The sequence below is a fragment of the Pinus tabuliformis genome, chromosome 9 (genome assembly GCF_031772625.1).
Source record: "Pinus tabuliformis cultivar Carrire ecotype Pingquan chromosome 9, CPIR1, whole genome shotgun sequence".
In the NCBI taxonomy this organism is placed as follows: Eukaryota; Viridiplantae; Streptophyta; class Pinopsida; order Pinales; family Pinaceae; genus Pinus; species Pinus tabuliformis.
Window position 1 is genome coordinate 967,800,092 of NC_142307.1, and position 12,317 is coordinate 967,812,408.

General features: G+C 38.0%; 1 protein-coding gene across 1 annotated transcript in view; it reads right to left on the bottom strand.

Moving 5' to 3' along the window:
- ENOC (cytosolic enolase) overlaps positions 1–12,317 on the bottom strand; it is a 269,816-nt gene that overhangs the window by 212,453 nt on the left and 45,046 nt on the right. The gene's annotated exons all lie outside the window — the stretch shown is intronic.

The window sequence follows — 12,317 nt, forward strand, 5'->3', positions numbered from 1 at the left end:
GAAGCAATTTGACAAAAGTTGACTTCTGGTGTTTGGTTCATCATCTTGGAAGGTTGACTTGGTGGAGGAGGAAGGTCTTTTGGTCTGGTCTAAGGTCTTGGATTGTCTCAAGTTTGATTTGAATCTACTAGTGGAAGAGTTTGACTAGGTTTTCCCCTGCATAGGGGTTTTAGCCCTGGCTGAGTGCCTATATCTGGTGTCCTTGATCTTCATGTTTTTTTATTTTGATGATTGCTTGATGAGAAGAAGATAAAAGAAGAATATAAAGAAAGTAAATAAGAACATAAGTATATCACAAGTAATTGTCAAGACAAGAAAATATTTTTGCCTTTCTAGTTTTCTAACATAGTATTAGAGCTAAGGTAAAAGAAGAGAAAAAGGAAGCTTGAAGATCTATTGAAAGAAGGAAGGATCGAAAGAAAGGATTCAAGACAAGATCATAAGAAGAAGGGAAGAATCTACATCTACAAAATCTATGGCAACTTCAATGAAGACAGAAAATAAGTTAGAAGGAGCCACCAACTATAGAGCATGGAAGAAAAGGATGGATCTCATCCTTGCAAAACACAAAGTATTAGAATTTGTTCAAGGGAAAGTTCAAAAACCAACAGATGATGCAGGAAAAGAAAAGTACAGGGAAACTGACATCTTGGCCATGAATCTAATTGTAGATGGAGTGAAGGACAATCTAATCCCCTACATATCCAATATTGATTCTGCAAAGAAATGTATGAAGCTCTCTCCAAGTTATTCACCATCAAGAACATTGGACAAGTGGCTAGTCTCAAGAATGAACTAAGAACAATAAAAATGACAAAGGATGATATTGTATCTTCCTATTTTGTAAGGATCTCTCAAATAAGAGATGAACTCCAAGCCATTGATGAAATTGTACCAGAGAAAGAACTTGTGATTGTTGCACTATTAGGTTTACCAAAATCATGGAGCTCTTTTGCATCAGGTATTAGTAGTTGGAAGGACACACCATCCTTTGAACAAATGTGGAATGCTTGCAGTCAAGAAGAAGCCTGCATCTCATTAGCAAATAATAAGAAGGAAGAAGATGAGGACAACACCTCCAATGCATACTCTGCTAATCACAAGAAGAAGGGAGGATACAAGAAATTCAAAGGACCAAAGAAGAAGGTTGATCTATCAAAGATTGAATGCTACAATTGTCATAAGATGGGACATTACAAGAGTCAATGTCCTGAAAATCCAAGGAATAAAAAGAGAGAAAGAGAACATGCAACAGTTGTTGATGAAGCTCCACCCAAGAAGAACAAGGTTGAAGAATCTGAAGTCAAAGACTTATACTATTAAGTCTTTCCTTGCATATCCTTCTAGATTATTGTTTTAAGTTTTGTAAAGTTTTTCTTTTATGTTTTGATCTAATATGTCTTGTTAGAAGATTTTTGAATTATTTTGATAAGTTGAAGGTATCCCTCGGAAGTTTAAAGCAATGTAAATTAAGAGGGAGCCTCCATCATTTCACCAAAAAGATAAGTATATTGTTCTTTGTCTCCTCTTTCATGTTTGATTTCCTCCACACTTCAAGATTTATTTGTATTGCATACTCATAATCCTTTCTTTGTATTTTCCTTGGTAGGAAAGCTTGCAGGAATACACAAAGGTTATGGAGGAAACTTCAAGAAAAGACTTGTGTCATGAAAGTAGGCTTGTTGCTAAAGAAACTCTACAAGGTTTGTTAAAGAACAACTCAAGGTATGTTTGATTTGATTTAACTTGTTGCAAAAGAAGGTATGAATATTCTTCATTTTGAAATTTGCTTCATATTACTAACTCTCTCATGTCTAGGGTTTTGAATCATAAGGATTCTTGTTAGGGTGATTAATCACTAGATTGAATCTACCCTTATCATTTTATCTCTTGTCATTTTGTTTTGATAAAACCCTAACCTTAGGGTTCACTATAAAACCCTAGCCTTTCGATGCTTAGGGTATCCTAATGATGAAACCCTAATCTTCTTAGGGTTTATTGATAAAGTTTAGATCTCTTGTCAAAATCGTACTCTCTTAATGTTTTTGTAATGTTATGGTAGAACCCTAGCCTTTTAGGGTTTGTTATTAATGACTAGATACACTAGTTTTCTTAGGGTTTGGTAAATTAGAGTTTATGACAAAAACCCTTGTAATAGTCAATATAAAACCTAGAAATGGATCTCTGGGTGTATGTGCTTCCGTATAATTGAAACCCTAGCCTGATCAATTTTTGTGTATAACTAATTTTGGAGTTTCATGTTTGTATCTAGAGTTTACAATAAAACCCTATTATGAGACTTGTTGACCGCTACGTGTCAACTACCCATAGCAGTACACCCCTTTTTTCGCAAAAGGGGCAACACTGGATCGACGTGTCTGTGCCATTCGATTGTCATCATCAGCCCGATCATGTTATGTTGTAAACCCAGTCTGCATGTGTAAATTGTAAATGATCTTAGCAGATCTTAGTCATGTATGTAAATTGCTTAGGCAAACCTAATTTTCTAGTGATAATCTACGTTCTCGAAGGTTTTTTGTCTCACTGAACCATGATCGGCAGAGTTTTCCTTCAGCCTACCCCAAAGCCGGAATGGATTTTGTCATTAGAATCTTAGGGGAATCCTAGTGTGCTTCGAGTCGATGTAAAAGTAATTTGGAAATAACTCTAACTATTTGGTTAGGTTATTACAAATTGTTTGATCTGCTAAATTATAGTTGTGTCGCAGAACTAGGTGGTCTATGAGGGTCTATGTCAAATGGGTTTTCCCCCCTTAAGATGTAAAATTGTAAAAGTCATGATGTAAAGTGTCTTGAGGGCTAGAAAATGTTTTAATCCCCTCATAAGTCATAAGTCCTAGGTCCTAGGTGATTTTTCCAAAGGCTAAGTTCGAGGATCCAAAAAAAAAAACAATAAAAAAATAAAAGATATAAATAATAAAAAATTAAAAATAACTAAAAAAAATTAAAAAAAGTAAATTCAAAATAAATAAAAATTTAAAAAATAAAATAAAATAATAATAAGTCAAAGTTCTGAGAAAATAAATGCAAACTTTTAATTTTTTAATATATTAAAATGCATTTAAAATTTTGACGGATGAAATTAAAAGGGATTTTGATCCTCATCGACGGATGAGATTAAAAGGGATTTTGATCCTCATCGACGGTCGAGATTAGTTTGACATGGATCACTCGAACTAGCCGTTGGAAAATTTTCCTTTAAATAGGGTGTTAGGGGTCATTTGAGATGAGATTGGATCTGAGAGTCTGGTGCTAAAGAAAGCTCTCTTGTAGTCATTTTTTGTGCAATAAAGAAAGACTTTGGGGTTGAAATCTTGCTGGTGTTACTCTTCTGGAAGTGCTGTAAGATGATTTATTTTTCTGCATAATTTTATTTTCAGCCATTGATAATAGCTTGATGAAGATTGATTTAGGCACAGGTATCTTGTCTGATCTCTGGGGTTTGAATGATAGTTTAGATTCTGAAATATAATGGCAGGTATCTCCATTTGATCTAGATTTCACTATTGTTTTCTTCTTCTATGTTAATGGTTGATTTTAAGCTATGTAAGAAATCTTAGTTTTGAGTTTACCGGGCATTAGGGGAAGTTCTCAGCTGAACCAGCCAACTCCCAGATTGCGTTTTCTGAAAAAACCCAGCCAGTTTTGATCCCGGGCTTATCATTTGAAATTTTTTTTTTTGAATGCATTAAGGGTTTTCTGAAGTATCTCACATTAAGCTTAAAATTCTGAAAATATTACTGTGGATTATTGACAAATCTAGCTACTTAAGAGTCAAAAATCTGTGAATGCTATAATTTAACTGGTTCTTAGGGTTTTTAGGGTTTCATTTATTTTTACATTTTCAGGTTCTGGCTGTTTGTTTTCATTGTTTTCAGGTTGCAGGTACAGGTTTTCAATTTTTTTTGAAGAGGGTCAACAATCTACTTGTTGGGGTTTCATTTCTGCGGGAAAATTTTCGAAATTTTTTTAGAGAGCCCCCTAGATTGTTGCCAAGTTTCAACACTGTCATCTTTCAGCTCAGCTTTTTATTTATTAGCTCTTGCAGAAAAATCTGAAACAGAGAATTTAAATTTCTTTGATTTTGTGGAAAGTTTCAGGGGTTTTCCAGGGCAGTTTGTTTGCTGCTGCCTGGGGTCTTCAAATTTTTTTGGAAAAATTTCAAAATTTCTTTTCTTCAAGTGTCCAAACCCTTGGACCTATATTTCTCCAAATTTACGCTGGTTCCTATTCCATCGTGGCTCCCAAACCTGCGTGTTATCAATCAGAATCTGCGTCCAACTTGTCGACAGATCCTCATTCATCGCAATCTACTGCTAGAGCCTTACTCCACGCTGCCTGCTCCTCACTCCATTCTTCAGCTCCCTGCATACCTACGTGCTGTCTTCCAGCTATCCGAACTTCTTCATGCTATTCCCTTTCCATTGTGGCTCTCTGCGTCCCCATCCACTGAATCCTCACGCATCCGAAGTCTTCCCTGCTACTTGCGTCCATTGCTGCCATACGAGCCCTCTTCTTCCCTCATCGAGTTCCTGCACAAAACAACAACAAGCCTAACATTTACGATTTTCATCTTTTATTCACCACGTATGTGCTTAGTTTAGTTTCAGGTTAGCGTATTTTTTTTGGTATGTGTTAATATATAAAGATTTGAAATAAAAAAAATTTAGTTTAATATTTGTTTTTCTTTGGTTAGGCTTTTAGTTATGACCATTAGAATCTTTTTTCAAGTTTAGTTTCGTTTTGATTTTAACATAAATCAAAAATCTCATAAAAAATATAATATTAAAAAAATATATAAAAATATAAAATAGAAGTTCCTTTTAAGTTTTTTATTTAGGACCTGGCTTTAGAATTAGACTTTGAGTTTATTTAATTTAGGTTTTAAATTTAGATTTTGATCTTTTTTAGTTAGGTGTTAAGATTTTTAGTTTCCTATAGCTTAGATCTTAGTTTTAGATTTAGATTTAATTTTTAAAAGTTTCATTTAACAATATATATATATATATAAAATGGTATAAAAGGTTTCTTTTTCAGGTTTTTTTTAGATTTAAGTTTTATTTAGAATTTAGATTTTACATTGTTTCATTTTATGTATATAGATTAGGTGTTAGTTTTAGATTAGATTTTATTTAGATTTTAAGTTTTGTTTCATTTTAAATTAAAAATTTTAAAATCATAAAAAATATAAAATATAAAAAATCATAAAAAGTTTTAATGGGTTCATATTTTGTTTTAATTTGTTAGATTTATTTGATTTTAGGATTTAATTTTAATTTAGTTTAGTTTAGTTTAATTTTGTTTTTAAAAAATATAAAAATATTATAAAATAAAAATAAAATAAAAATAGAAAATTTTGAAAAAGCTTGAAAATTCATTTTTCGGCGTCTTTCGTGGTATCGATGTTCCATTTTTCTATAGTTAAATGCACTTAATGTTTATTTTAAGTTAGCTATGTGAAAATGGTAATTGGTCAGCATTTAAATTTTATGATCATTTAAAGCATCTGATTTTTCTTGAAATTTAATTGCTAGATCATCATTAAAGCGCGTTGAGTTTATTGAATAGCTTGTATCACTTGGGATATTCGATGATAAATGATTGTTTTACAAGGTTCATATTTCTGCAACATTTAATAAATAATCATTTAATCATTAACTCCATAAGGCACTGCTACATTAATTTCTAAAATCGAACAGGGGTTGTGTCTCCCAACCCAACTAGTCCACAGTTGGTCTTCATTCATCCCATAGGGTCTACCCCCCTTAGCCTCGGGAGACGGCTTAAACGGAGGGATCAGGGATCGGGGTGACAACCCCCGATCTGAGCATTGTCGTGACAATCTGAGCAACAACATTTTTTGGGGCTGTTGTCGGGGAAAGAGTTTTTCTGTCCCTGGCGTTTCAACGACATTCATCTTCTCATTTCTCATCATTCTTTCATCTTTCTCATCTCTCATTTGCGCTGGCAGATTCAACATTTTTTGGCATCATTTGGATCTTTTTCATCACCTTATCTTTCGTCAGATCAGCGACTACTCTTCAATTCATTTCTTGTTTGGGTGGCGACTCCATTTCTTTTATTTTTACCAAACAAGAAGCCTCTCTTATATCAACTTGTTTGTTGCTTTTTGGATCCTAGAATTAGATTCATTGTTCAAGTGGCGACTCCACTTCTTTCATCTCTTGATTTTCTTGAGCAGAGATCTCTTTCTATCATCCATTTGGTCCCTTGTTATTCATCATGGATTATTCGTTTAAACCATGTCATTTTACTGATGATCTCCATGAATTTTTGGAAGTGGCCATTTCTAAATTACCTTTGTTCTCAAGTGGCGATTCAGTCGCTGTTAAAAAGCATCTAGGCTTGTTTACCCGTATAATGATCATATATAGTAGACCCCCTCAGTATAATCATGAAGATGTCAAAATGCGTCTTTTTGTCCTTTCTTTAGAGGGTGATGCTTTAAATTGGTTTAACAATTGTCCTAAGGATTCTTTCACTTCTTTACAAGGCATTGTCAATGCTTTTAAAGATAGATATGGTAATCTAGATAGCTCGCCTTGTGCCGTTAAAATTGTGCAACAGAATGAAAGTAATCTTATGAAAGGTCCATCTGTCAATGAAAGATTTCAAGACAATTCTTCATATCAGAATGTGCCATCCACCTGTACCATTGCAGATCAAATCCATGATAGTGGAAAAGCAAGGACAAATTATAAAATCAGTGTCGACAATGAAAATGAAGATCAGAAGCAAATTATACAAGAACTAATGTGGCTGGTAAAAAATATGGAGATCAATCAAACTAATTACGCCAATGATGTGAGAACTTTATGCACCCACCTGGAAAAACATAATAAGGAGATGGAGATCATGCAAAATCAGCATGCTAAGGAAATTGAGGCCATGAAGACTAATCATGACACAGACATTAGTTTTATGCAAAGAAAGTTATCAGGCTTAGAGGAAAATATGATGACCATGAAAGCTAATCATGATAGGGAAATTAATTTTATGCAAAACAAGTTATTAACTATGGATGAAGAAATGACTATCATGACATTCGATCATAATAATCAGTTGGCTACCATGCAAGCAAATTATAAGAAAGAGATAAACTCTATGCAGCATTGCTTGATGAACATAAAGGAAAAGAATGATAAAGTAATAAAAGATATGGAAGACCATGCCAGGGAAATCAGTGCTATGAAAGTTGAACACTCTAGCTAGATAGATGCTATTACAATACAGGTACATAAATTTCAACAGCGGTTAGAGGATGAAAGAAACCAGGAAACATCAATAGATCCGGAGCCTCCTCATTTGCTGCAACAAGTTCCATCTTATTATGAGGAGGTCATTGGTTCGATTGAAAGGTGGTTAATTGAAGGTGATCTAGATAAAATTAAAAATGATAAAGATCAGATGCAAGATGAAGAAAGACATGTCACGCATATCTTACATACTTCATCTGACAGCTTTGAAGCAGAAAGTTCCATGTCATCAGTAATACAGCTTGCCACAAAGAAAAAGCGCAAGAGAAAGAAAATGAGAAGAAGATTTGATGCATCAGACGGTTGCGAGCAACTTGATTTTCAGATAAGGAAAAGTCCTACTATATGCAGAATTGGACATGGCACATCCGACAAGCAGCCGACAAATTTGCCTAAAAGCAAGCAAATGCTCAGTATACACTATATTGAACACATCTGATGCCATGGCGCATCCTCTGTATTTCTAACCCTACTCCTTGTTTTTCAACATTTTCATTTCTATTTTAATAAATGAAGAGCTTATATCTTTCCTGTGCTTAATGTTATATGATGATTTTTGGATGGACGCTACTTATGTCTTGTGGTGTGTTGCGTGGATGCAAATTCTGGATTCTCACATTCCTACAGTGCAGCAACGTGTCCCCAAGTAGAGCCAGATGTTGATCGCTACGTGTCAACTACCCATAGTAGTACACCCCCTTTTTCGCAAAAGGGACAGCACTGGATCGATGTGTCTATGCCATTCGATTGTCATCATCAACTCGATCATGTTATGTTGTAAACCCAGTCTGCATGTGTAAATTGTAAATGATCTTAGCAAATATGAGTCATGTATGTAAATTGCCTAGGCAAACCTAATTTTCTAGTGATAATCTACGTTCTGGAAGGTTTTTTGTCTCACCGATCCATGATCGGCAGAGTTTTCCTTCAGCCTAACCCCAAAGCCGGAATGGATTTTGTCATTAGAATCTTAGGGGAATCCTAGTGTGCTTCGAGTCTATGTAAAAGTAATTTGGAAATAACTCTAACTATTTGGTTAGGTTATTACAAATTGTTTGATCTGCTAGATTATAGTTGTGTCGCAGAACTAGGTGGTCTATGAGGGTCTATGTCAAATGGGTTTTCCCCCTTAAGATGTAAAATTGTAAAAGTCATGATGTAAAGTGTCTTGAGGGTTAGAAAATGTTTTAATCCCCTCATAAGTCCTAAGTCCTAGGTCCTAGGTGATTTTTCCAAAGGCTAAGTTCGAGGATCCAAAAATTAAAAATAAAAAATAGAAAACAATAAGAAATAAAAGATATAAATAATAAAAATAATAATAAAATTTAAAAAAAACAATTGCTTCTATTTTTTGGATCTGGTTCTGAATATTTCCTGCGCGTCGGGAAACCTGAGCTGTTGCGCTCGGCTCTGTTCCGCGTGGTCCGCTCCTGCGGATCCGCCTTGCCTCGTCCCTTCCTTGGTGGCTGTGCGTGGGTGTCCTCTTGCCTGCGTTTGCCCGCCCTTCTCTCTCCTTTTCCAGCTGCGGTTAGGGCTGGCTCCTCATGGAAGATCCGGACCCTCCTCCGGGATCTTCCTCCTCCCCTCCCCCATCCTCTGCAGCTGAGGCCTTCAGATCCTTGTTGGCCTCGCTCCCCAAGAAGAAAGCAGTGGAAGCCGCTAAGTTCGTCAAAAGGCTCGATGACATCCCTGAGATCGCCCTTCCTCCCGAAGGTCCAATCCAAGTAGCCCATTCATTGTCGGAACGTGCCCTAGTGGGTCAGTTTACAGGTCTCTGGGCTCTATTGATCCAGGGCAAGGTTACATCTTATTTTCTTGGAAGATGATACTTTCTTTTTGAATTCTCAGATAAAGAAGACAAAGATCTCATATTCAGAAATGGACCATATTTCATGGGACCTCAAGGGCTGTACCTGAACAAATGGACGCCAGATTTCGATCCGGCAATGGACGTGCCTTCAGCAGTCCCAGTATGGGTAAGACTCCCCAATCTTCCGGTCCATTGCTGGAACTGGGATTCCCTGAAGCACATCGGGAACACCCTTGGGAAATTCATTGATAGGGCCAACAATAGAGACCAGTATGACTGCGCCAGAATTTGCGTGGAGGTGGATCTGGAGGTTGGTCTTCCTGAAGCTGTCAAAATAAGGGTGGGCCCGTGGACACATATTCAGAAACTAGACTACGAGCAGCTGCCGTTCAAATGTCGGAAGTGCCAAGTCTATGGACATTTCGCCAGAGACTGCCCGTCCAAAGGGGCTGAAGATAAAGGGAAAGAGGAAGGATGGAATCAGGCGAAGAGATCCAGAACTACCTCCAGGAAGGCCGCTAATGCTAACACCAGAACACCCCAAACAGCGCCTGCTCAGAAGCAGCCCATGGAAAGTCAAGGAAACAGATATGAGATCCTGGGATCAGAAACCATAGTTTCCCAGGATACTGAAACCCCGAAAGAAGTCTCCCCGACTAAATCTAAAAGTGAACCAGAGATTCCCAAAGAAAAGACATCTAAAGACGAGGAGGAAACCCAGGAATCCGACGAGTCGGAGGAAGAAGGGGAAATAGGGGAATCGCAATCCACCCCCAGAAGATCTACAAGAGGCCGAATGTCAACAAAAGAAAAAAGGGAACAAGAAACATACAAAGATAAGCTCCAGGGCAGCCAGCCTACGCTAGAGAAACTCCTATCAAAAACGCCGAAGACGAAGAAGGCCCCAATCCAGAGCTCCAAAGGAGCTCTCCACAACAAAAATAAGTAATGAAGATTGTCTCCTGGAACTGTAGGGGTATGGGATCCAAAGCCAAGGAAGAGGCGATGAGAAGTCTGATAAGGCAGGAATCCCTGGACATCCTCCTCATCCAGGAGACTAAGATGGAGGAATCATCCTTCCTCCAAGCAAGTAGAAAGTTTTGGAAAAAAGATGGCGCGCATGCAACTTCGGCTCGGGGAGCTTCAGGAGGACTTGGGTCGCTCTGGAATCCACATAAGTTCTCCCTCATCTCTAAAACCCTAAATACTCATTGGATATTGTTAAAGTTGCAACATTTAGAATCTAATACAATTATGAGTCTAGTCAATGTATATGCTCCAAATAATGCAGGTGAAAAGAAATTATGTTGGGACTCCATAAAAAATTTGGCAGACCGGGAAGACTTGGAGAACATCATCATTGCAGGAGATTTCAATCTCACCCTCCTGCCTTCAGAAAAGAGAGGAGGCAGTATTGTCAGAGATCCAGCAAGAGAAACAGTAGAGGATCTCATGCAAGGCTGGGATCTGATCGATATCAAGCCAACCATTGGCAAGTTCACATGGTCAAACAAAAGGGCTGGGCCAGGACACATAGCGGCAAGATTGGACCGCTTCTTGGTTCAAAGCTCCTTCCTACTCATTGGGCTGGAAGCTAGATCGCGCATCCTGCACAGCAGTACATCAGACCACAAACCTATCAGCCTGGAGTTGCTGACTTCTCCGGATCTGGGGTCTATTCCATTCAGATTCTGCTCTCTCTGGATCAAGGAGGCAGACTTCATGGATAAGGTCAGAGACTGCTGGAAAACCCCAGTCAAGGGCTCTGCCTTCTTTGTATGGGAAGAAAAACTCAAAAGAGTGAAAGCCATGCTAAAAAAATGGGCCAGGACCTTGCCCAACCCAGCTGAGGAAAGGAAAAAAACTCATTCAGATCTAGAACGGCATCACCTCCACTTAGAAACAGCTGATATTTCAAATGAAGACCTAGAAAAGGAGGCCAAGCTTCAGCAAAACTTCCACAAAGCATGCCTGGCTGAAGAAGAGTACTGGAGACTCAAATCTAGAAGTCTTTGGCTTAAATCCGGAGACAGGAATACCTCCTTTTTTCACAAGCAAGCTCAAGCTAGGAAAGGCCGGAACTCTATCAAAGAAATAAAAGAAGAAAGCAGTGTTTTAAGGGACTTTGCTAGCATAAAAAAAGCAACCTCTGAGCATTTTGAGAATCTGTACAGAGAAGATATCAGAGCAGACCACAATCTCAGCCTCTTAGATGTTGTTCCTAAGATCATCTCACCCAAAATCAATCAGGCTCTGGAAAGCATAATCACGCCCAAAGAAGTCAAGGAGGCTCTATTCGCCATGGAACCGGATAAAGCCCCGGGCCCGGACGGTTTCACCCCAAGATTCTTACAAACATGTTGGCAGATTATTGAGAAGGAATTCATCAAAATGATCCAGAAATCACAGAACTGTCAGAAGATTGGAGGCTGCACTAATTCGGCATTCCTAGCCCTCATCCCTAAGGAAAAAGGGGCAAACACCTTCAGCAAATTCCGCCCAATTTCACTATGCAACATCGGGTATAAAGTGATCACAAATGTGATAGCAAACAGGCTGAAAAGTTTCCTCCCCAAAATCATTCCGGACAATCAAGGGGGATTCATCAAAGGCAGACAGCTAGTGGACAACTTCGTGCTGGTCCAGGAGGCAATTCATTCCAGTCAGCATCGTAAGGAAAGAGGTATGGTCATCAAACTCGACCTATCGAATGCATTTGATCGTGTTAATCATAAATTTCTATTTGATGTAATGCTTAAAATGGGATTCGGGAAAAGCTTTATAAAGTGGATAAAACCCGGTATTGCGGAGCCCTGGATTGCTCCTCTAGTGAATGGAAGGGCCGTTGAATTTTTCAAAGCCACTAGAGGACTGAGGCAGGGGTGCCCTCTTTCACCCCTCCTCTTCGTCATTCAAGCCTCTGTTCTTAGTTTTTATCTGAACAAAAAGCAGCAAGATCATGCTATCAACGGGCTATGCATTGCAAGAGGAGTGAAGCGCATCAATCATGCACTTTTCGCTGACGATACTCTTCTCCTGGGAGCTGCAACTCTTCAATCAGCCATCAACTTCAAAGCAGTTTTGGATGACTTCTGCAAAATCTCAGGCAGTGAGCTAAACAAGGGGAAATGCCAGATCTTTTGTTGGAATACTCCTGCTTCCACTGCTTCCTCCATAGCTAGATGTTTTGGATTCTCTGCCTCCATTAGT